The sequence below is a fragment of the Puma concolor genome, chromosome A2 (genome assembly GCF_028749965.1).
Source record: "Puma concolor isolate L17-30 chromosome A2, mPumCon1.1.hap2, whole genome shotgun sequence".
In the NCBI taxonomy this organism is placed as follows: Eukaryota; Metazoa; Chordata; class Mammalia; order Carnivora; family Felidae; genus Puma; species Puma concolor.
This window is the reverse complement of record NC_141668.1, coordinates 48,694,901-48,720,779: the sequence shown is the minus strand read 5'-3', so window position 1 is coordinate 48,720,779 and position 25,879 is coordinate 48,694,901. Positions and strand designations below refer to the sequence as shown.

Genomic DNA, 25,879 nt, shown 5'->3' with positions numbered 1-25,879 from the left:
TAAATTGTGGAAGGAAAGAATCTGTCAAACTGAACCAGGAAAGGAGACAGCTAACATAACATCTCTGCAAAGATAAGTATTATTTGAAAACTCATTGTGCAAATTTGTCATTGAGAACTCCAACTACTTCAAAGCCGGTTCCTGGGCTGATGAAGACAAAGGAATGTATATGCGCCGTGTTAATTTTACATGTGCCCAAGTACCCGGATGCTCGTTCTCTCTCTCGGAAAGACGAATTGATTGAAGGGTCCCAGGAAGCTTTTTTCACCTTGCAGATAACAACTAGAAGACTTATTGGGCCTCTAAAGTGCATATGATGAGGTGGGCAAAATAAAAGCCTCCCTCCTTGAGTGAGTTCCTGCTGAGCCCAAGCAAGAGAAAGAGCAGGGAGGGTTTGATTCTGCCGTACCTGAGTTCTGTGCCTTTTCTGTCTTGCAATTTCTTGTAATTTTCTGTCTTGTAATTTCACTCCTAGTGACATGTCTTCTTATTTTCTAGATGCAGACTTTTCATATATTAGCTGCCGCTAGTCCTCAATCTCACTCCAAACAAACACTGCATTTTGAAACCCAGTTGCCCTCAAGAGGAACGTCACTCCTGGGTAGACCCATCAAACGAGAAGTGAACCACAACCAAGCTTTAGATGCCTGGGCCCCTGCACTCTGACCACTGGACTATGTATGTAATGACGAGGAAATTCGCTCACGAGGTAATGTTAAGTGAAAAAAGCAGAACATTTGTGTGTCCACATGTTATGTTATACAGATGGGTGTGTGTGTGTGTGTGTGTGTGTGTGTGTGTGTGTGTGTGTGTGTGTTTCAGAGAGATACACTAAAATATTACCTGTGCTTATCTGTGCTATAGAATGATTATGGGTTATTTGCAAATTTTCTTCTTTGTGATTTTCTGTGTTTTCCAAATTTTCTCTATTGGAAGCCAAGAACACATATTACTTTATCATTAAAAACAAAATAGGGGCACCTGGGTGGCTCAGTCAGTTAAGTGTCCGACTTCGGCTCAGGTCATGATAATCACAGTTCCTGAGTTCGAGCCCCGTATCGGGCTCTGGGCTGACGGCTCAGAGCCTGGAGCCTGCTTCAGATTCTGCGTCTCCCTCTCTCTCTGCCCCTTGCCCGCTTGCACTCTGTCTCTCTCTCTCTCTCAAAAATAAACATGAAAAAGACTAAAAAAAATAAATAAATAAAAGAAACGTTGAATAGAACTCTTTTTTTCTATTTAATTTTTTTTTTAACGTTTACTCATTTTCTGAGAGACACACAGAGTACAAGCGGGGAAGGGGCAGAGAGAGAGGGAGACACAGAATCTGAAGCAGGCTCCAGGCTCTGAGGTGTCAGCACAGAGCCTGACACGGGGCTCGAACCCATGAACCCTGAGATCATGACCTGAACTGAAGTCGGATGCTTAACCGACTGAACCACCCAGGCGCCCCTCTTTTTTTCTTTTTAAAGCCAAAAGAACTTCTAGCATATTTTCCACCTGCTTGCATCTTCTATGTTATAATACAAATTCTGGAAGTGTGGAGATATACTAGGAGTTACACCCTGAAATTCCTATACATTTTTTTCTGGGCTGGACCTAATGAGGTTCCATTCTTCAGCAGACTTTTCTAGTGCAGTGCCTTCCCCCACCTTCACCACGTGCTTCCTGACTGTTTGAATAGCCAAGAAGGATAAATATTTAAAGCTGATTAAGACGCACTTTGATTTATGAGCATCTCTTTTCGGGTGTTTTCAGGATCCAGTCCTTTATTCTTGCTAAGGAGCAGAGAGTTGATAGGTAATGCCATTAGACTAGTGTGCTATTCCTTTTTTTCCCCACATGACGCAATATCTTCCTTCAACCTTACATTATCTCAGGTCAATAAATCCCAACACTGGGGAAAAAAAAAGGAATACCAGTCTTTTTTAATGACAGGGAAGCTCAGCTACTCAGATATTTGAACTTGTCACCTTCTAAATGTGGAAAGAGGGGGACTGAGTTTTCTTTTTTTGAGACTCGACTGACTGTGTCACCTGGTTGCCTGACCTCTCAGTCAGAGAGGCTGTCACTCTCCTTTGTTGCCATTAAGTGGCAGTTTAACACCACGTCACCTGCCACCCTCTCGTTATCATCTGGATATGCAGAATTCCAGGGCTTTTGAGAACAGTTGCTTCTTGATCGTCCTTGAGAACAAACAGGGTGTCTCCGTTTCGGCAAAACTAATGCAACCAGCCCAAAATGAAAGGAAAATTTAAAGCATGTCTATTTAATCTTGGGCTGCTTTTTTTTTTTTTTTTTTTAACGTTTGAAACGTATCGCTATTATTCAGAAGTTTGCACAATTTTAAACAAAAGAAACAAAGCTACAGGGTTGAGCTCTGACTCAGGAATTGCTCCAAAACTGTCTTTCTTATTCTATCATTCTGGTCTGCCCTGCTCCATGATTTCACACCTTGAGGGTTTAGCCAGAATTCTCTCTCACCAAGACAGAAATAAAGCATCCATTTCAGCTGACTTGTCACCCCTAAGCTGTTATCTTTCTGGTGCAGAATATTCCCTGGACAGATGACAAAAAGAGAGCTAGATATTTTTTTGGTAACTAATTCGTCAGTTCAACATCTATTGAGTAGTGACTTATTATACGACACCTAATGTGCCAGCTGCTGGTGGTACTGAGACAGTGACACCATTCCTTGCCCTTTAAAGATGAAAACAAATAAACCAACAGCCGTGACACCACGATCTAAGTGCTGCTGTGCAGACGGAGAAAGAAGGTGTTAGATATTCAGAAGAGGGGGCCCCTGGTCCACGTTGAGGGTTCAGAAAGCTCTCCTAAAGGAAGTGGGCATTGATATTGAAAGGTGAAGAGGGGTGCTTTCTCCAGGTAGCAAAGAGGGAAAAGGGATTCTGACACAAGGAAACGGCTCCGGTGAAGGCAGGGTCAGGAGCATGTGGTGAATCCAAGGGTCCCAAGTCCCCTGGGATAGCGGTAGCCCAGTGTAATATGGACAAGGAAGATGAGGAGGGGAAGATGATGCGGTGGGGGGGGGGGGGCAAATCTTGGAGGCTTTATAGGTAAGACTAAGTTATTTAGCCCTTATCTGGAGATCAAAGAAGAACAATTGAAAGATTGGAAGCAGGAGAATTAAATGATTAAAATTTCCCTTTAGGAAAATCACTATGGATACAGAGTAGAGAACAGTTGGAAGGAACAGGAAGAACACGGGAGCCAGAAACACCAGTTTGGAGATGATGGCAGGAGACCAGGCCTGCACTAAAGAAGGCACCTGGGAGGCAGAATGGACAGGGTTTAGTGATGGGTCAGATGGTGGTGGTGGAAGCAAGGGGAGAAGATTAGGATGAACCGGGTTTGGGGCTTGAGAGAATCAGTGAGTGATCATGCCATCAACAGAAACCAGTCCTCCAGAAGGAGGATAAATTCTGCTTTAAAGGGCTTCAGGATAGCTTTTACCAGGATGGAGGTTGCATTGGCACAACTGCGCTGCGATGGTGGTGAGTCATTCCTGTAGTCGTGCATTCAATGAATGTGCTCGCGCGGGGCGCGATGCTGGCCAGTGAGACGAGGGTCCTACAGCCCAGGATCCACTGCTGTCCACGTGCCACTCCTTCACCGGCCCGAGACTCTCCCGAGCCCGTTACCTTCTGAGCTTCCATGTCATCATCTCAAACGTGGTGACCAAACCCTCAGCTGGTTCGCCTGACCGTTGTGATAACACTGGGGAAAGCCCTTGGTAAACTGTACTCGCTAGAAGCGGAGTGACAATTTCGCCTTGTAGATGGTTGGACCATGTTGGCCACGGGAGAGCCGAGAGAAACCAGGTGAAGAAAACTAATCTTCCCAGCAATGTGACAGACCTGGATGGAAGCGAGGAGGGAGCTCAGAAAGCCCATGACCCCCTTCCTACCCTACGCTGACTGTCTCCTTCCCCCACAGTGTACAGGGAGGTAACCTTGGAAAGAGGGACGTACTCTGAAACGGCGATGGGGGAGTTCGTAAAACTGAGAATAGTTGTCAGTGAAGTCACTCGTTTTAAATAACAATTCCTTTTGGGGCGCCTGGGTGGCGCAGTCGGTTAAGCGTCGGACTTCAACTCAGGTCACGATCTCGCGGTCCGTGAGTTCGAGCCCCGCGTCGGGCTCTGGGCTGATGGCTCGGAGCCTGGAGCCTGTTTCCGATTCTGTGTCTCCCTCTCTCTCTGCCCCTCCCCCGTTCATGCTCTGTCTCTCTCTGTCCCAAAAATAAATAAACGTTGAAAAAAAAAATTATTTTATTTTTTTTTTAATTTTTTTTTTTTATCGTTTTTATTTATTTTTGAGACAGAGAGAGACAGAGCATGAACGGGGGAGGGGCAGAGAGAGAGGGAGACACAGAATCGGAAACAGGCTCCAGGCTCCGAGCCATCAGCCCAGAGCCCGACGCGGGGCTCGAACTCACGGACCGCGAGATCGTGACCTGAGTTGAAGTCCGACGCTTAACCGACTGCGCCACCCAGGCGCCCCGAAAAAAAATTTTTTAAATAACAATTCCTTTTAGTTGGTGCTTCCGGTGAGTACAGATTAAAATATGATTCCGTAAACCAGCTGAAGTTCCTTATAGTCCTGTGGTGCTTGGTAGTAAAACAGTGCTTTCAATTGTGTGAATTTCACAGAGTTCGCCCCTTGGTGTTCTGATAAGGACTCTGAGGCGTGGCAGGAATTGTTACACTCATTTTGTAGATGGAAGGATTTATATTTGGGGGATCCGACAAAGCTGTAAAGTAGTGAACGTCACACAGCTAGTTGATGAAACCTTGAATCCACACATCCGTGGTCTCGGGGATGAAGGATTTTTTGGTATTATTTTATATATTTACTTAGAAGGGTCAATAGTTTTGAAAACTGTGTGAAATCTTGGTCGGCAAGTCCCTTCCCAGTTTCCCAAAGAACAAGTCTAAGAGGGTATTTTGGAGAGTTCCTGGTTCTATTTTCTGCTCCCTCTCTTTCCTGAATCTTGAAACCCATTTCTCTACTGGTTCTCTTAACCTACAACACGTTAAAGTCTCCCTGATTCTCTCTCCTCTTCTAGGTATGATGTCATCTCTCTCCTCTTCTTGGTCAAGATTTCTGGGGGAAACGTAGCTGGTCTACACTCCCCCCAGCTTTCCTGTATTTCAACCCACAAAGATTGGGCTTCTGCTTGGCCTATGGCACTGAACTTGTAGTTACCTGGGTAACTGGTGACCTCCCATTGTCACACGTTTTGGCCCTTCAATGTGGCCACCAGGCGGCATGACACTGTTGACCATGTCTTCTCTCTCCCTGGTGTCTGTGCCCCCTCTTTCCGCGCTCCTTGCTTGCTCTCCCCCTTCTCCCCCTACCTCCTTTGTGGGCTGGCTCCTCTTTCTCTGACGGTTCAGTAAAGCCCTGTATTCTCTATACACCTTGATGATCTTCGTCTCTCCTTGCTCCGGACATGAGAAAGGTAGATCTCAACCTTTTTGTGTTTGCAGCACATTCTGGAACAGTAGAATTTGTGGAGGCAGCATGATGGAATTTAACCGCACCCCCAGAGAGTGAACTATATCCCCTTGTTGCCCTTTGGCACAGTGTGGCTGTTTAATGGCATCGTTAAAACTGTAATAAATACTGCAACAGAAGGTTACATAAGATTATGAACGCTTATTACAGGAGAAGTTAAGGTAGTCAAGATCCAGGTTAAGTGATGACTGATCCAGGTTAAGTTCCATGGAGATCTGAAAAATGAAGAGGTGTTCATTTGGGTGATGTTCGCTACAAAAGGGAATAGCATGTGCAAAGGGCCTGTAACCAGAAAGAATGTTACCTGCTCACGGATCTGAAAGCAGGCCCACAAGGCTGGAGTGAAGAGACTGGGATAGAGAGGCCTGAGCAAGTAGTGGCGGAGACTGTGAGGGCCTCCGACAATGCCCGGGATCTTAGCTGTTATCATCAGAGCAAAGGGACAGATAATGGGGGTGAATAATATCAGCTTTGGGTTTCAAGATGATCTCTCTGGCCACACTGTGAAGAAAGGCTTGGAAGAAGAGACACAGCATGTTTCAGAGTGACCAGTTGGGGGGGCTGCTGTGGACACGCTGGAGAGAGGGGCCGGGCCCCAGGATCAGGTGTGGCACTGGTGCCTGTGGGTAAGACCAGACAGATCCAAGAGAAGAAATCCACCTCCGGGAAGAGTGATGAGGGAAAGGTAGCTGAGGAAGTTGCTGGGTGGTCCAACTGGACGGTTGGGCAGATGAGCAGCACCCAGAACGGGATAGGTTTGGGAGGAAGACTGTGAGTATGGTTTCAGACTTGTGGAGTTCGAGGCTCCCGGACTGCCAAGCTCTGTCAGACAGAAATGGCCTCCCTTCCCCAATTTCTGACAGGGAAAATTCCAGTTCATCCGTGGAAGCCCAGCCCAGGTATTACTGTCCCCCTCCTTTCCCACACCCGACAGAGCTCATCATTTCTTCTCTTATATTACCACACCGTCCAAGGCAAACTCCTCTCTTGCACGGAAGTGTAAAACTCCATTTGCAAGCTCGTGTCCTCTACTAAGCTGTTTGCTCCCTGGAGGCAGGGCTGTGAACTGATCTTTGCACTCCCAGAGCCAGTACATTATCACCATCTCACAGCTGCTCACAAACACGTGAAGAATTGATGTGGATACATGTAGAACACGCTTAAGATCTCTATAGCACCCGTCTCCTGACAAGCTCAGGAGGTCACAGCAGACGTAAACACATGTTTCCAAGTCGAAGGTGCAAAAGGTGAGCTATTACAGGCGTTTGTGAGCATTTGGAAGAGAAGAGACGTTGCCCTTCACTGGGTCACTGTATCAGCTGGGGTTACATTTGGCTGCAAGGAACAGAAAACCCAGCCTCGGCTTAAATAAACAGGGACTATTTTTCTCACAGAGCAAGAAGTTCGAAGGCGGGCTATTGCTGGAATTGCTTCGAATGCCCAGCAGTGCCAGGCTGACTTTGTTTCCCGCTCTGTAATCCACATTGGCCTTGTGGCCTCACGCTCCTTGTCTCTAGGTTGTCATCTGGTTGCAGCGGCCCCAGGTCTCTCGTTTGCGTGCAGGCATAAAGAATGTGGGAGAGGGAATGACAGAGCCAGCAGCCTATCTGTTTGACTGGCTCCCGCTAGGGCCGCTCCACACAAGACCGGACGGGAACTCTCTGGGCTCATGGAAATGTCTTCTCTGCTAATTTATCTTCTCTTCCTTTTTGTATTATAATTCTAGTCATCACGTGTCTGTTTTTTTTTAAATTTTTTTTTCAACGTTTATTTATTTTTGGGACAGAGAGAGACAGAGCATGAACGGGGGAGGGGCAGAGAGAGAGGGAGACACAGAATCGGAAACAGGCTCCAGTCTCCGAGCCATCAGCCCAGAGCCTGACGCGGGGCTCGAACTCCCGGACCGCGAGATCGTGACCTGGCTGAAGTCGGACGTTTAACCGACTGCGCCACCCAGGCGCCCCCATCACGTGTCTGTTTAATGAGAACAAGCATTAGGGACTCAGAGGAGAAGCGTCTGGTTATGTTTCAGATTTTTTTTTTTAAGTAGCGTTCACCTGTGCACAATCGTTTATGAATTTTAGGTTTCAGATTTCATGCCCGGGATCATTTATTATGGTTCTCAAGGAGGAAAGGCGGGAGAAACACGGGACAAACAGGCAGGAAGCAAGTACCTCACTGGCTTGCACTGACTACCCTTATGCCCTTATACACCTAAATCTAACAGAAACCCATGTTCTTGACAACCCAGGAGTGAAAGACAGCCAAAGTGAATTATTTGTCCTCGCTATGAACATGAGTAATTAAGAAACCAGCTAAGGGCTGCGTGGGAACATACTTTGACAGCAGCTCCTACAGAATCTGAACCCAAAGACAGGTTGCAAAGCACGTGTGAGATCCTTCCTGCTGCCATTAACTGCTGCTTCCCGTGTTACCATGCACTTCATATACGCCTGGGCACACCGCTGAGCGCAGGTGTCTCCTCCAGCCCAGATCAGAGGTGCCTTTAGTGTTAGAGACCCTGCCTCCCTCCCCGGCACAGCCTCAGGGCCCTGCAGATAGCCCCAGCTCATAGCCGGTGTTCAAATACCGCAGGGCTGAGTGAAGGGTCCGTGAGTATCCTCTTAGCTCCTCCACTAGTAGGAAGGCCAGAACACAGGACATAGGGAATCCTCACAAAGGATCACTGTACCTGAAGGAGTACATCCAGCTTCACAGACACACTTTCTGTGGGTTCCAAGAGGCCTCAACGTGAAGCATCACTGGGATTTGCTGGCCACACCAAGTTCTTGGGGCTCAAACTTATTTCGGTTTTCAAACACAGTTGGCCTTCGCTTCCCTTGCTGCACCAGGGAAAATCTACCTCTCCCGGCCACTCTTCCACCTGGCTAATTCATGCTCATCTTTGTTAGCTCATGTGTCCTAGACCTCGCCTCCTGGAGAAGCTTTCCCTGACCACCCCCCCCCCCCAAGTCTGGATCAGGTGCCCCCTCTACGACCACACATGCTCTTGGTTCTGGATCGTAGCTGCCCATTACTTTCTTTGTGGACCGTGAACTCCGAGAGGGCAAAAGGCGATTTTGTTCTCCCTTTTGTCACCACAGCTTATGCTGCCTCCCGGAGCATAAGAAGGGTTCCAACTATCTTGCGGTACACTGATGAAGCAGTGGCGTGTTCCCAGAGTGGCGGTGCCTTAGGCCCCCTCTCTCCGCAGCTCTGACTCCGGACGCGGACCGGCAGTGGCGCACCCGTGTCGCTGGGACCCGCCCCCGGGCTCCGGAGCCGCCCCGCCCGCCCGGCCGCGTCCCCGCGAGCTGGGCGGAGGCGGCTGGGGCAGGAGCCCGCGGAGCAGGTGGGGCGACGGCCCCGCCTCCGCGTCCCGGCAGCACCAGAGCCGGCGGCGGCGAGGGAGCCGGGCGCACCGAGCGCAGCACCGAACGCAGCGTGGTCGCGGGGGCGGCGCCTGGAGCACGGCCTCTGCTGGACTGAGCCCCGAGCCAGGCGGCGGCGGCGGCGGGGACGTCGGCCGGGGCTCGACTCCTGTCCGGCCCCCGGCACGGCTAGCGGCAGGTGGCGGTCCGCGCGCGTGTGCAGGTCCGTGCCTGGAGGGAGAGGGGGGACGCGCTGTCGCCGCGGCCGCTCGGGCCGGTCCCGGCGCGGAGTGGCCCGCGGCGCGGACAGGGGTGCCGCGCGCTCGCCGGTGTCCGGGGATCCCCGCCCCCCACTCTGCCCGTCGCGCCGCGCCTCCGGGGCCGGGCCGTAAAGGGACCGCGGAGGGAACGAGGTCACCGCGGGGTTGCCTGGTGACTTTCCCCCGACCCGACTGTCCGGTGAGCGGCCCCTGGCGCCCAGGCCGCCTGGCTTGGTCCTCGCCCAGCTCTCCCTTGCTCTCTTCCCCGCTTCCCCCCCAGAACAAAAGGCTGGGGTCTCGCTGAGGAGGGGGCAGTCGCAGGAAGAGCTGACGCGGAGTAAAGAGCTAGGACATTGCAGGGCTGGAGGTGGCTTTGGGGGTACAGAAGCAGCCCCCAACGAGGAAGCCAGTCCGGAGATGTGAAATGACTTGTCCAGGGTCACACAGCTGGTGCTTAGTGACCCGGCTGGGGCCAGACAAGCGAGTCTCGGGACTCCCCTCCCAGCGTTCATCTCCAGGCTCCTGAGGTCGGTAGTCTGTGTTCTGGCGATTTAGATCTGGCCACACATGGGCTTTGGAGTCCTTTGAAGGAGTCAGAGAAGGTGGTAGAGCCTGTCCCCTCCCCACCCCCCCAGAGAGGCGCGAGAGGAGCAGGGCTGCAGGAGAGGGCACTTGGGAAGGGGGTGTGAGGAACGAGCCCTGCCCCCGTGGGCAGGCGGGCACAGGCTCGCAGGAACAGTGCCTTCCGAGCGCCGCGTGCCAGCCGCGTGGGTGTGCCTGTGGCAGGAGCCCGAGCCGCGTGGGGACCGAGTGCACGCTGCTCCCTGGAAAGAAGTTCTGCTGGGAGAGGCCCGGGGGAGCTGTTCCCGGCTGGCCGGGCTGCCCAGATAGCATCCCTGACATTCAGGATGTTGTTGTGTTTTGTGAAGGCAGTATTCGGAAGTAAAGTTACTCTGTAGCAGGAAGTTGGACTGTCACTTTGCCTCCCCGAGAGAGCCTGGGGTCATTGGCTGCAAAATGAGGGCCTTGTTCTGCATGGACTGAGCGATTGAGAAAGTTCATTCCCCATCCCTTATTTGCAAAATCTTTTACCTCTTCAGGAGAAGGATTGGAAGTCTATTTCTTATGGTCAGCCACAGGATATCACTGGGACCCCGGTCTTCCCTGGGTTGGGTTGTTTGGGTTTGTTTGTGGTTTTTTTGGTAACTTCAGGCAAAGCTAATCATGGCAGTGCAGGAGCATCACCCGTATTAGGAGCAGGGTTGCCTTTGGGCCTTGCAATGACCTGGACAGCACATGAAGGGGGCTTCTGGGGTGTTGGAAATGCTCTCTACCTTGCCTTAGTACTGATTCCACGGTGTAGACATATAGATGTTTATAAAGTCATTCCCTTGAGATTTGTGCGCTTGGCTTGTGTATGGGTTACCTTGATGAAAAAAAAAAAAAGTAAATAAAAATTTAATGCTAAAAATCCACTCACTGTGGTAGCACACAGATTAGTGCAGTTTTCCAGCCAGTGCATTTTAGAGACACATTTCAAAACCAAATCAGAAAAGAAAAAAAAAAAAAAAAAAGGACAGGGGAACGAACGAAAGTGTAGAAAAAACGGGGAATGAATTATAAGCCGCAGAGACCTTCACCACATCACCCCGTACGAGTCAGTTCTTTAAGGCGGGGAGAGATTGTTATTCTGCCAATTTTACAGATGAGCAAATAAAGTCACATACATTTAAAACGCCTTAAATGCCTTACTCGGGGGAGCCAGGGTTAAGACCCTGGGTACACAGACTTCAAATTCTGTACGTATGATGAGAAACAGGCAACTTTTGGCCACCTGAAGCAGGAAAAAGAGACTGGAAGCCTGGCTTCCTGCCCTGCCCCCTTTTTGTTCCTTTCCAGGAGTCTCTGTTGTTTTCATATAATTGTGCGTGTGAGATTGTGTCACAGGCTGAAGTTAGCCAGCAGCAGAAGGGATGGAAGAAGCGTGTGTGTCTAAGAACATACAGTTTTAGAAACAGGAGAAAGCCAGCTGGCCTAGCCTGCCAACGCTCTTTTAGGGGATGTATTGTTCAGAAACCATAAAGAACAGGTTGCGATTTTGCAGTTACTCAAACACACACACACACACACACACATATGCGCACACACACACACACACACACACACACACACTAAATAATATAATCTAGAAAAGTTATGAGAAACCAAAATGTAGTGAACTCTAGAGAACACATAGAGTTTTCACCAGGGAGGAACCGTCAACTTTCCCACATCCTAGAATCTATAAAGATATGTTTGTTACCGCTTGAGTAAAAACAAAAACAGAAAAACCACACACTCTACAAGAATAACTCGGCAGATGAAGAAGAGTTGTTTTCTAGCCAGCGTGTTATAAATAGACGTCAAATTTGGTGCAGAAATATTTGAAACCTGAAGGTACAGTAACATCATGTCCAGAGAGAAAACTTATCCTCATGTGTGGTCTTCTAGTGATTTGATATTTCTACCTATTAAAGAAGTAGAAACGTGTTTGTTTTACCAGCCAGTTTCATACTGAAGAGTTGGGAGGTTGGTCTTATTCTTGGAAGTACAAAGTTTTGGGTTAGAGCACATGGGTTATGTGGAGCGACCAAAGAGGTATCTCTAGGTGAATCTGCTTAGCCGAGTGCCATCAAGCATGATTATGCATCACAAAGTTATCTTTAGGAGAGTTTTGCCTTGTCACAGTAGTGTTCCTGCCATCTGGCTGCTGGAATATTTAGAAAGGAATCGTAATGTTTGACTGACTTTGCTGATAGTATGACAAAACAAACTTTGAGAGGGAACTATTAAATATGAGTTAGGATCGGTGAGAGAATGATTGGTGACTTCTCATGTAGTCACTGTGACAGAACTGAAGAGACGTACTGTTCCCTGCTGATGCCCAGCAGGTACAGCACGTATGTTTTCTTACCGGCTTCAGCCAATAACACACTTGAAACTCCCCTTTTGCAATTCTTAAAAATTTTTTTAATGTTTTTCTTTATTTTTGAAGGAGAGAGAGAGAGACAGAGACAGAGACAGAGCATGAGCGGGGGAGGAGCAGAGAGGGAGGGAGACACAGAATTCGAAGCAGGCTCCAGTCTCTAAGCTGTCAGCACAGAGCCCAATGCAGGGTTCGAACTCACGAACTGTGGGATCATGACCTGAGCCGAAGTCGGACGCCCAACCGACTGAGCCACCCAGGCGCCCCACCCCCCCCCTTTTGCAATTCTAGTTGGGTCTTTCCTTAGACCTGTTCAAGTGGGAACCTGACCCAGTGTGCAGCAAGGGAATCGTGTAGTTAACTGCTGTGGTTAAGTGCCAATGAGATAAAGTGAAGCAGAGCAAACATGGGAAAAATGCCAGGCGGATGATATGTGGAGCAGGTACCGTGTGGAAGATTTTCAAGTGCACCTGGAAGGGACGTTCATCGTGTATGGGTGATGTATTCCAATGAGACACTGAATCTGAGATGGTGACATGCAGGAAAGGGTGCTTACGGAATGTAAGCTCCTAGGGAGTAGCTACGAGGAAGCGGCAGCCAGCCTCAGTTCTTGAGCTTATGAGGACATGTGTCCATAAGAGTGTGTGTGTGTGTGTGTGTGTGTGTGTGTGTGTGTGTGTGTGTGAGACAAAGCAGGATTCCTGGGGTGCTGTCCACTGTGCCTTGGGAGCTAAAAGCTAACAGGTGCTCCACACTTACTATGTGCCAGGCTAGGCTAAGATCTTTCTATGTATGAAATCATCACAATAGCCTTATAAAGGAGCTGGTTCTTCTTACTTTCATTATCAGTTGTGACAGAGAGACCAAGGGCTAATCTGCTCTTAGAATAATCATGTCACACCCTGCTCTCAGCAGTCTGCTATCAGCCCATGCATAACCCCAAGACACCCTCTACCTCCCTGATTCTCCCTTTTTGCAACTGAGCTCCTGAAGGGCAGGTACTTGTCTGCTTCGTCTCTGTTCCCAGCACCTGCACCATCATGGCATATGATGAGTACTGCATGAACAAGAAAGTGAATGGATGAAAACCCTTATGTTCTAAGATCATAAGCCAATTATTTTTGGATTATCTGTCCTTTTGACTTTTACTGTCTCATTCCCCTCAGTTGATATGGATCGTCAGGCATGACTTTATGGACAAGATGTATAATAGATATCTCCTGTAAAGCTGTAGGATGGTAGGGGTCCCTGGGTGGCTCAGTTGGTTAAGTGTCCGACTTTGGCTCAGGTCCTGATCTCGCAGTTCACGGGTTCGAGCCCCAAGTTGGGCTCTGTGCTGACAGCTCAGAGCCTGGAGCTTGCTTCAGATTCTATGTCTCTCTCTCTCTCTGTCTCTCTCTCTCTGACCCTCTCCTGCTCATGCTTTGTCTCTCTTTCTCTCAAAAATAAGTAAAACTTATTTTTTAAAAAGCTGAAGGATGGGAAACTCAGCCTACAAAATCAGAAGGCCTCTGCTTCTTTTAGAAATTCAATATTATTATTTCTTTTTTGTAGAAATTGTATAATTCAGAATACCTGGGTCTGAATCTTGTGTTCATCACTTGTTTGTTATATGATCTTGGACAAATAACTTTGCTATGCCTCAGTTTCCTCATCTGTCAAATGGGCCTGATAATAGTAGTTATTTCATATTTAGAGTACATAAGATAGGTTCAGTGCTTAGAATGGTACCTCATTCATAGCAGTGGTCAATAAATTAGCTATTGTTATTATCATCTGATGCTTTTATTTTATTTTTTTTAACTTTTTTTAACGTTTATTTTTGAGACAGAGAGAGACAGAGCATGAACGGGGGAGGGTCAGAGAGAGGGCGACACAGAATCCAAAACAGGCTCCAGGCTCTGAGCTATCAGCACAGAGCCCGACGCGGGGCTCGAACTCATGGATCGCGAGATCATGACCTGACCTGAAGTCGGCCGCTTAACCGACTGAGCCACCCAGGCGCCCCTCATCTGATGCTTTTAAAAGTTGTCTGCCTTAAATATTCCCCATTCCATAAACATTTGAGGAGCTTACAAAAATAGATAATAAACAGAAAATTAATAGAGAATGAAACCAGGGTAAAGAAAACACAGATTGGAAAGCAAGATAAAATCAGAGGTAACTTAGAGAATAAGCCTGTTTCATAAGATGCAGGTAGTTTCTAGAGATGAGTCTACTATGAAGTCTAGTGTGGTTTCTGGAGAGAAGGTTACAAATTTGCCAGAGCTTCCCAGTGGCCAGAACACAGAGGAAAGAAAACACAAATAGTTACTTGATCCACAGTGACCATGAGATAAAAACAGATCAGTTGCACAGCTTTTCCTGGTCCCGAAACTTGGGATAACTTTCTCCTGGTGGGTCTTCAAAGCAGTCGATGCTGCCATAGGGACCTAAGTGTTCAACATAGTCCCTACTGTGAACACAATGGAAGTTTTGGGGTAGAAGGGCAATAATAAGCGTTTCCTAGAATGTTATTGACTATAGTTCTGGAGACCTAATCCCGGAGCACAGCCCAGTAAAAGCTCTTCTGTGAAGGACCAGCAAGCTGTGGTTTGGGGACATGCTATTTTCTTAGCTATGTTTACTGAGGGCCTAGGAGAGTAGAAAGATTCTTTCTTCCAAAGATTGTCATTCTTGGGAGAGTCAGGTGAACAACCCCATCTTTAAGAACATTCATTTTGACTAAAGCCATTTAAATATGCCAGATCAGTTGACTTCATCCAGAAGGGTGTTTCATGCACATATGCTCATTAATAGAGTATGTATTCATGAATTTTCTTAATGCGGATAGTCCCATAATCTCTGTTTGGCTGCACATTTTATCACAGTGTTTGGAAAAAGAAAAATCCAGTGCTTTGTACTACCTCTCAAACCCCTTAATGCTATCAGTACTTCTTGGTAGTAAGAATAAATACTTTGGTTTTAAGTTTTTTTAGTAATCGAAATAATGGTCATGTCTTTTTAGTCTTACTATATGTTATATGCTAATATAATCTAATATGCCTAACAGTAAATACATATATTAGTCCAAATATGACTTGTATCCATTAGGATTGCATTCAGTCGCCAAGCCGACCAAACAAAACAAAAACAACACACGCATAAGAATCTGACTTAAACAGATATGTTTATTTGTCTTGTGGAAATAGACTCCCAGGAAAGGCAGTCCAGAGCTGATGGAAGAGCTCAGACAATGCTTTCAGAGAGTCTGTCTCTTTCCATCTTCCTGCTTCACCCTCCTTAGCCTATAGGACCTCATCTTACATCTGGCTGCTTCATGGTCACAAGATGGCTGCTGTGTCTCTGGGCTTACATCTGTAGTACAGTCAGGAAGAAGAGGAAGGTGTAAATATCCGAAGAGTGAGAGCCCTTCTAGTGCGAAGGTGTTACCTCTTTATTCAGAAAGTGATGCCCTCCCCAGCTGCTCCCACCTACATCTCGTTGACCAGGATGATGTCACAAGGTTGCTCAAAATATAGGGAAGTCTGAGAAATCAAATATTTTTAGCTGAGTAAATTGCAACTCCTACCCCCGCCCCCCACACACAAATTAGGGGTTTCGCTATGAGGAAGAAGAGGGAATGGTTATTGAGTAGACAGCAGTACAGCCACCTGACTTGCTGCCTTTATTAGCCATGCCCTTGACTTAATTAGAAATTACAGAAGACAACTCAGTAGTTTAAAGTGTTATGCGTTTCCAGATCTTCATACAATTAGCACGCGAGAATGAAGCATACCCAACTGCCTTATGTAAAGATTCCTGAATCGCTCTCACCCGTCCCGATTCTTTTCTAAGTTTTGGATCTAAATTTCCACGTGCTGAAAGCACTTCATATGATTCAAAGTAAACCCACTTCTCCCTGCCCATCTACCCCTGGTGCACCCATCCACACACTTTCTCCCATCTTCCTTATTTAACCCTAGATTGTCTTGGCAAGGACTACTGGGGTTATCCTGGGCTGATTCTTCTCCCCCATCTGAACATGCAAGCTAATATCCTCCTTGCCTGGATCCCATGATGCTAATTCAGGTAATGTCCATCCTCACTCGTATGGATCCCCAAATTTCTCCACCTGTTTGCTGCTTCTCCCTATAATTCATGTTCCTCGCGTGGCCCCAGGGTGCTGTCTTTGAAACATAAAGTATTTTAACATCTTTCCTGTCTTTTTTTTAATGGTTTCTTTTTTTTTTTTTTTCAACGTTTATTTATTTTTGGGACAGAGAGAGACAGAGCATGAACGGGGGAGGGGCAGAGAGAGAGGGAGACACAGAATCGGAAACAGGCTCCAGGCTCTGAGCATCAGCCCAGAGCCTGACGCGGGGCTCGAACTCACGGACCGCGAGATCGTGACCTGGCTGAAGTCGGACGCTTAACCGACTGCGCCACCCAGGCGCCCCTCTTTCCTGTCTTTAAAAGCCTACAAAATGAAGTTCAAATTCCTTGACAACCTGGCTCTGTGAGCGCTATGCTGGCTGTGACTGGTTTCCACACACGCCATACGTGTGCAGGTGGCAAAGCTTTGCTCATAACCCTTCTCACTCCCTTCCACCATGCAAGGCCTGCCTCAGGGTTTTCTTATGCTTTTTACTTGTCGTTACCCATGGGAGCAGTTAATTCAAAGCACTTTATATTTCTATTAATATTTTTTTTTACCCTGGGGGCGCCTGGGTGGCTCAGTCGGTTGAGCGGCCGACTTCGGCTCAGGTCATGATCTCGCGGTCCGTGAGTTCGAGCGCCGCGTCGGGCTCTGGGCTGACCGCTCAGAGTCTGGAGCCTGTTTCAGATTCTGTGTCTCCCTCTCTCTCTGACCCTCCCTCGTTCATGCTCTGTCTCAAGGATAAATACACGTTAAAAAAATATTTTTTTAAATATTTTTTTACCCTGGATTCTGTTTTCCCTGATATTAATCATGCTGCACCAGTTTTTTTCAATAACAGCCTTATTGGATTGTAATTCACATACCATAAAATTCACGCTTCTCAGATGTGCAATTCAGTGGTTTTTGGAGTATTCAGAGTCACACAACTATCACTGTCATCTAATCTCAGAACATCTTCATCACCCCAAAAAGAGACCTATTAGCAGTCACTCCTCATATTCCATCTCCTCAGCCCTGACAACACCCATCTGCTTTTTACTTCTATGGATTTACCTATTCTGGATATTTCAAACAAGCGGGACCATACGGTCTGTGGCCTTTTGCGACTGGCTTCTTTCACTCCGTGTAATGATTTCTGGGCTCATCCAAGCCAACGCATGGATCAGTCTTTCATTCATTTTTATTGCCGAATAAGATTTCATCCCCTGGCCATTTTGTTTATCCACTCGTGGGGCGATGGACATTCGCGTGGTTTCTACATTTCGGTTCCGATGAACCACATCACTAGAAATATTCACGTATAGGTCTTTGTGTGGGCATAAGTGTTCATTTCTCTTGGGTAGATAGCCTGGGAGTAGAGTTGGTGGGTCTTACGATAACTGTTGGACATCACAAGAAACTTTCAAACGTTTCTGTGCCATTTTACATTCCCCGCCCCAGCAACGCACAGCGTAGCTCTGCCTACGGTAGGAGGAAGTCTCTGCGGAGAACCTGGCACCCGAGCATGTTTTAGAGAATCAGTAGTCATTTTCCAGGTGGGAGAGGCTGTCATATGCAGCCTGACTAGCATGGGCAAAGACATAGAGGTATAAAGAAAAGGTACATAAGAAAACGTCCCGGGTGTGGTGTGGGTAAAGTATAGGATGCGTAGACAAGAGTGGAGGATGAGATCTAGAACTTGCCTCCGTATTAAGGAGCTGTGAAAGGTGGTGTGTTAAATCGGGGAGTGGTGCCCTGTGGTCTGAGAGGCGTGGCCTCTAGTCACTTGGCTGTCACTGAACTGTGCTTGCTGCCACAGGAAGGGATCTGCCTGGCGAGAGATGCTCCTGGAAGCAGACTGTTTGACGTTCTAGCAGAGCCTCAGGCAGGACGTGAGACTAGAGGTGCCGGAATCTGCTGGGCCCTTCTCTGGCCCGAGCTGGAACAGTAGGAATAAGGTGAAAATACTTAAAGTCTCAAAAGTGACCCTTAAAAAGAAAGGATTGGTCTCTCAAAAGTTTAGGAGGACTCACCATCCTAAGCGAAAAGTTACCACCTTAGCCTTAGAAAATAAAAAGCACCCTCCTTATAAAATCTGACATCATCAAATATATTAATTAAAGAGGTGGTAATTTATTTTGCAAAATGACTCCTTATTTTATAACACTGATTACGGGCTTCCATTGAATAACAAACTCCTTTTGTATACTTAAAGCATACCCCGATTTTCCAAAATTAGAGATGCCGTTTTTCGGAAGGATAGCTGTTGTATAAAATGAGACTTACTTACAAATGTGTGATTAATATCATGTATTTTTAATAAGCTTTGTTCTTCTTTTAGCTCATTCAAAGGCAGCAAAAAAAAGAAAAGACAGGAAATCAATATTTTCTGCTTTCACCCTTAGGAACCTCACACGCAACGATTTTTATGGCATTTAGCTATAATTTAAATACCTGAGTCAATGATAAATATTATCAATATCTCCATTTTTCCCTTCGCCAAATACTGTTCAGATATTCTAATGAATTCAGTGAATGATCTGGGAACAAATTTGCGTTTCCCTAAGAGTCTTCTAAAAGGAAACCAATTTTGTGAGCTCATGGTAGGTGTGACTTACTAGGTTTCATATTAGATTGTGGTTAAAGTATGTCTTCATTGTGGAACTCACATAGACAAGTCTGCATTAATCCTTTTTTTTTTTTTTTTTTAATTTTTTTTCAACGTTTTTATTTATTTTTTTTGGGACAGAGAGAGACAGAGCATGAACGGGGGAGGGGCAGAGAGAGAGGGAGACACAGAATCGGAAACAGGCTCCAGGCTCCGAGCCATCAGCCCAGAGCCTGACGCGGGGCTCGAACTCCCGGACCGCGAGATCGTGACCTGGCTGAAGTCGGACGCTTAACCGACTGCGCCACCCAGGCGCCCCTGCATTAATCCTTTAAGCATTTCAGCAGATAATTAACTACAATCTCCGATGAGGGCTGAGCAGATTCAGCCCCAGGAGCTATTGTCATCAGGGCTGGTGTTTCTCAGGTGTTAAAAGTCCTCCAGATCACAGAAGTGAGAGGTGAGTGGGCACTCAGCTTAGTTTCCCTCTCACTTTTGTGCGTCAATTCCAAGTCCGGTATGCCATTTTCATGGATCCAGACTGCGGAAATTAAATGAGTCTATAGAAAGCCTTTCAGTAAAGGCTCTTCCAATGGTGTGGGACAGAGAGTTTCATCATGCTAGATATTCTGCAACAGAGCTTTTCAAACTTTTGCGGGCACAAAAATCACTTGTTGATAAGATACTCCCAAGGATTCTAATTCAGTAGGTCTGGGGCGGACACTGTGCCTTTCTTACATGTTTTCCACATTCTAGAGCCGCTCAAACTGTGGTGCCCAGGCCAGCAGGGTTGGTCTCACCGGGGAGCTGGTTAGAATTACACAATATCAGGCCCCACCCAGATGACTGAATCAGACTCTACATTTTTACAAGATCCAAGATCCGATGTGGGGGCTCAGACCTCATGAACTGTGAGATCATAACCTCGGCCGGAGTCGGACACTTAACCAACTGGGCTACCCAGGTGCCCTGTATTTTCAAGTGACTTAAGTTAGCATGGTGCTTAAGAGCATGGACTTTGGAGCCAGGCACCCCAAATTTGAATGCCAGCTTCCCCACTAATTTCCTGTGTGACTTTGGGTAGTTTTCTTAACCTTTCTGTGCCTCCGTTTCCTCCTCCGAAGAATGAGGATAATAGTAGTTATCTATCTGACTGGGCTGTTATGGTGCTTAAATATACACATATTCAAATATACCAAAAGCCCCAAGAACAGGATCAGATACATAGTAAGGGTTATGCTACGTCAGAGCTAACTTGTTTTACTATTACCTAGAACTCAAATGTTCAAGGATTTTTCTATGTGGTTTATATTCCCCTCCCCCCCCTTCCCCACTTCCCTGCTTACTTAGGCCAACATGCCCCAACTCCCCCCAAAAGGCTAAATACCTCCAGGACCTGTATACCATTAAGGAGAGTGAGGATATCAACCTTCATTCGGCCAGAAGAGGACAGTGTTAAGTGGAAGAGGTGGCGTATGGGACAGGTGGGAAGTCCCAGGAGAGGACTATGCCCATTTACTCATCCAACAATGAGGAAGTGACAGGAGAAAGTGAGCACTCATAGATGATTTTCACCATCACCTGGAGAAAAGGGTGTTTTTTTTCTTTATCCTTTTCCTTATAGCTTTGGCAGCTTTGCCACATGCTTTTCGAGAAAATGTCTTATTTGTGCCTTATGTGCTCATGGGCTTGTGGGTTATGATTTCCTGGCCGCAGGGCACCTTTGATAAATAAATGACTGATCTGTAGGATGGTGGGACCCGGCTGAGACCATAATGCAAGCAATGGCTTGTCCCATGGGGCTCATTCGCCTTTATTAGTTCAGAGGTAAGAAATCTCTGTTCTTCTGAACCCCCAATTCATAGGCAAAGAAACAAAGAGACTCAGTGGAACAGTGACAAGACATAAAAAGTTATGAGTACACAGAGAACCTTATTTTCAGATTCCTATTGAAATGTATTTTAAGAACCAGCGAAAGAAGCTTTTGTCAAACAGTGGCAATAATCCTTCTTCCTTATGTTTTTAAAATAGGCACACATTCTATTCGTGAGCAACTGTAAACTACCCTTGGGGGGAGGAAAGTGAGTGTATCGTTTTGGCAAAAGCAGCTAGCGTGTAAAATCCCTTACCGTAAGTGATTTCTCCCTGAAAAAGCTCAGTTGGTGTACATATATATGTAACTTTTTATATTAATGACATAGGCAAGCCCAGTCCACATCTCTTTCTGAATCCGGTGGGGCAGGAAGGGGAACAGAGGGGTAGGAGGGAGGGTTTACCATCTACCCCCCCCCCGCCGACTCCCGCTAGCTCCTGGTGAAGGGATTGTACTGTGGCGGTCTGTGGATCCTGTGGGACCTGCAGATGTGTTCTCTTGGCCCAGTGATTTTTAAAAGCGCTTTCTGAATTAGTTAGCCACATTTCAAAACTGGATTTCACACAAAAATCTGGATTTGGGGCCTTTGAGCGCAAACTGGGAGGATGTGGCCCATACTGGTCTTGCGTTCCCGCTGAATATCAGTCAGCCAGAGCTCAACGGGGGCCTCCACCTCCAGACCCCGACCGTCACTCCCGGGAGCCAGGGTTCCCACACACCTTGCCCATCCACTGTTTCCTCACCTCTGAATCAGTGGTCACAAGTCGGTTCCCTGCGCAAGGGATGCTGGGAAAAGGAGCTCCTGGCTTCTGGCTGAGGGAGGCAGGACTCCTGGGAGAAATTCCTCAGGCATAGGAAAAGTGTCCAAGAGGTGATGGATGGCCACAACAAGACAGATGTCCACCCGTACCCGAGAGAAGAGACACTTGCAGAATGGTGTCGTGCCATTTCAGCCCCTCTGTGGTTCCAGCCTTTCCTTCTTCTCCACCACGCCTACAGCGCCCCCCAGACTGCTCGCGTTCTCCCATTTCTGTATCTCTGCCTCTGTGCCCACAGCCCTCCTGGAGCCACCTCTGCACCTGCGGAAGCACGCAATAGCTTCTACCAAAATGTGTACCTATTGCCGCCCCCACCCCCAGCTCTGAATTAAAGGTGCCATTCCTCGGCACTCCCCAGCCCTCACGTACCCTACTCCACCTTTTATTGTAGTTCTTGGTGGTGATAGTGTGATGATGAGAAATACAGTTTCCAGTTACGCGTCTGCTGTGTGTCACAGCCTCCCTGATGTTCTTCAGGTACTGTCTTTTAGTCCCGATAACGAACTAAGAGTCAAGCATTAGAATTGTTTCACAGATCAAAAAAATGAGACCCACCCCCCCCCGAGGCTAAGTGACTTGGCCAGGGGCCACACAGCTGGGAAAAGCAGAGGCATGAGTAGGGCCCGGGTCTGTCCGACTCTCAGAGCAGCACGGTCCCCTGTGCTCAGGGGGTCTCATGTGGATGTGGCATCAGTTGTTGCCCGGACACCCTCTAACACTCACTGCTTGAACATCTAACCCACATCCATCCCAACACTATTTTCTAGAGTTATTTCATGAGTTGGGAGGAAATATCAAGGCCTTTGAGAATCCGGCTTTTTTTTTTTTTTTTACCCTAGACACTTTTTAATACATTACAGAGCAAAATAACAGTTTTAAATGTGTCGGGAGAGCACAAAGCTTCAAAGAGCTCATGGGAACAGCCTGTGACTTCCTGGAGCTCTGCATTCTTCACTGTCAGATTTTAACAACTACTTTTCTAGATAATTACTTAATTATTTTATCTGTCAGGAAAAAGCCTTCACAGCCATCAAGTACCACATGTAAAAATACCCTTTAATCCTCAAGTTTGAAAAAAATCACGCCGGCGATTTCAGCGAGCCGGAAGCCCCGTGGCACCTACTTACGCTCAGATCTCTCAGGATAAAGCTAACGGACGGCAAGCGGTGTTCAGGTTCAGGGCGAGCAAGTGGGAGAATTATACTTCCCTGTATCTGGTCCTTTCCACTTGAGGGTCTCAGAAATATTTAAAAACCTTTGCTAACTGGAAACAGAGAAGTCCTATGACCTGAATTATGCAAAGTTACTGAAACAAAGAAATGAGGTCTTGGATCCGAGAGGCCAGAGCGTTAACTCATCTCTGAAATTCACCAGAAACAAAGTAATGTGTCTGAGTCAAAATCCAGTTCTCCACCATAGGAAATGCCAGCGTCCCCCACAGAGTCGTTGAGGGCATTAAACAGAACGGTGTATTATAAGTACCTACTACGGTGCTGAGCACATACAGGGGGCTCAAAAAGTTACAGCCAATCCTTATTACTCACAGATTCCATAGTTTGCTAACCAACCCCAAAGTCAGGATTCACAGGCACTTCCATGGTTGTTCAAGGACACGCACAGAGTAGGGGAAAATATTGAGTCACCCTGTGCACGGATGTCTGTTCCCAGCTGAGGTTGAACGAGGCAGCCCTCTGTATTCTTGTTTCAGCTCTCCTTCTGTAAACAGGCGTTCTTTCCACATTCTGTGTAGTGCCATGTTTTTCAAATTTTTGTGCTTATTGCTGGTGAGTCTGCTTTTTTTTTTTTAATTTTTTAATGTTTATTTTTGAGAGAGAGAGAGAGAGAAAGAGATGGGGAAGGGGCAGAGAGAAAGAGGGAGACACGGAATCCAAAGCAGGCTCCAGGCTCCGAGTTGTCAGCACAGAGCCTGATGTGGGGCTCGAACTCACAAGCTGTGAGATCATGACCTGAGCTGAAGTTGGAGGCTTAACCAACTGAGTGTCCGGGTGCCCCGGTCTGCTGTTTTAAATGTCCCCTCTGGCATATAACGCTGAAGTGCTGTCTAGTGTCCTTGAGCACAAAAAGGCTGTGATGTACCTTATGGGGAAAATGTGTGTTAGATAACCTTCATTCAGGCACGAGTTATAATGCTGTTGGCATGAGTTCAAGTTAATGTACCAACAATATATATTAAATTAGGTGTCTTTAAGCAGAAACACTCATAAAACAAGATTACATATTAATGAATTGACAAAAATCTTGTGACCGGATGTCCAGAGGGGTCCAATCCTATGCTTCTGCTAAGAGCAGAGGTTCAGTATTTGCTAACTCAGTGCTTATGGCAACTTCAAGAATATAACTACCACAAATAATGGGAATTGGCCACATTCTATTAGGTTCCTATATTAGGTAGCTTAAAAATTAGTGGCTATAGGGGCGCCTGGATGGCGCAGTCGGTTAAGCGTCCGACTTCAGCCAGGTCACGATCTCGCGGTCCGTGAGTTCGAGCCCCGCGTCAGGCTTTGGGCTGATGGCTCAGAGCCTGGAGCCTGTTTCCGATTCTGAGTGCCCCTCTCCCGTTCATGCTCTGTCTCTCTCTGTCCCAAAAATAAATAAACGTTGAAAAAAAAAAACTTAAAAAAAAAAAAATTAGTGGCTATAATAGATTAACTCCAAACCCTCCATGACTTAACACAGTCCATTTTTCATTTCTGTAAAATCCAGTCAAGTGTTTGGCACATGGCCTTAAAGAGGGGAGTCAGGAACCCAGATTCCTTATATCTTGTGGCTGTGCCCACACATAGGACCTTTGCTTGCAGCCAGTGGATGGAGGAAGAGAGGAGAGCCGTGGGTAGAAGGTCTTTATGAGCCAGCTACAAGTGGAGCCCATCACAGCTGCCTTCGTTCTCTTGGCCACAGCTCAGTCACATGGTGACATCTAACTTCAGAGGAGGCTGGAAAATATAATCTAGCTTCGTGCCGATCGGTTACGTGAATGGTTTTGCCACAGTTCCCCATAATTATTTCCTATGGTCATTTTTCCTTAGATAAATGACAAAACCTTTATGTAAGTGACATTGAAGCTCCTTTTTTTAAATGTTTGTTTGTTTAGAGGGAGAGAGACGTAGAGAGTGAACAGGGGAGGGGCAGAGGGAGAAAGAGAGAAGCCACACTGTCAGCACAGAGCACACCACAGGGCTCGAACCCACACGCTGTGAGATCATGACCTGAGCCGAAACCAAGAGTTGAACGCTTAGCCAACTGAGCCACCCAGGCGCCCCGACATTTAAGTTTCTGAAGTTGCTTTTCTAATCCCTTTCCAGTTCTTCACCAAAGGAAGCAGGTCTTTCTCCTCTCATCTGTTCTGCTTAAAAGATGTAAGCCTCACCTAATGAGACCTCTAGATTTTCTCTTGCTCTAGAATAGTTCAGCCAAGTCTTTAATCCCTACGGTCAATTTCTGAATGAAATTATGTTGCCACTGAATTAAGGATCATCATAAAAACGTATACCCAGGGCCTTTTATGAAAGAAATTGTTAAAATACAAATCACTGATCACTCATATTTGCTCCAGCTAAACTGTGGGCTCACATCCAACTCGCTTTAGCATTCAGCCAGTAAAATGCCAGCTTCATCTGACTCTCCATTATTGTCCAGTGACAATTGACATTTTATTGTGTAATAAAATGACATGGCCACTACCTGGAAGGAGTACCAATGACCTCCTGGGGTCTCTGCCCAATCTTCGTATAGTTTTACTCTCTGGACTTGGATGAGTATTTTTTTTTTCAGTCTTTCTGTTCTTGTTTTACTGTCAAGGGAAGAAACAGTGACACATAAATTACCAGGCGTGAGTAACTTCCAGGGGAATACTTCATAAGACAATTGCGGTCTCCTACGGTGACCAGCTCACACATCTCTTTGGAACTCTTACAAAAACCATCAAGGGTTCTTGCCACATGAAAATTGAACTTACATGTATAGCCTACACCATGTTAAATTTTGCACCGTTTTAAGGGATTCTTTTTTTTTTTTTTTAAGTTTATTTATTTTGAGAGAAAGAGAAAGAGAGAGAGCACAAGCAGGGGAGGGACAGAGACAGAGGGAGAGAAAGAGAATCTCAGGCAGGCTCCACACTGTCCGCACAGAGCCCGACTCAGAGCCAAACCCGTGAACCGTGAAATCGTGATCTGAGCCAAAATCCAGAGTCAGGTGCCCAACTGACTGAGCCACCCAAATGCCCTTTAGGGGATTCTTAATCCTGCTGAAAACAGGGTCATACCATATGATCCAGCAATTCCACTCCTAAGTATATGCCCAAAAGAAT

At 46.8% G+C, this 25,879-nt stretch overlaps 1 protein-coding gene across 4 annotated transcripts in view; it reads left to right on the top strand.

The window, feature by feature from the left end:
• The first annotated feature begins 8,880 nt into the window (after positions 1-8,880).
• The window catches only part of WIPF3 (WAS/WASL interacting protein family member 3), an 82,392-nt gene continuing 65,393 nt past the window's right edge, over positions 8,881-25,879 (top strand). For 2 of the 4 annotated variants that reach the window (XR_015245913.1, XM_086693507.1), the window contains exon 1: positions 8,881-9,131. The gene's annotated coding sequence lies outside the window, so the exon portion shown is untranslated. Of the gene's footprint in view, positions 9,132-9,152; positions 9,368-25,879 lie in introns of those variants that run through there. The other 2 variants (XM_086693529.1, XM_086693520.1) reach the window with 2 other exon arrangements.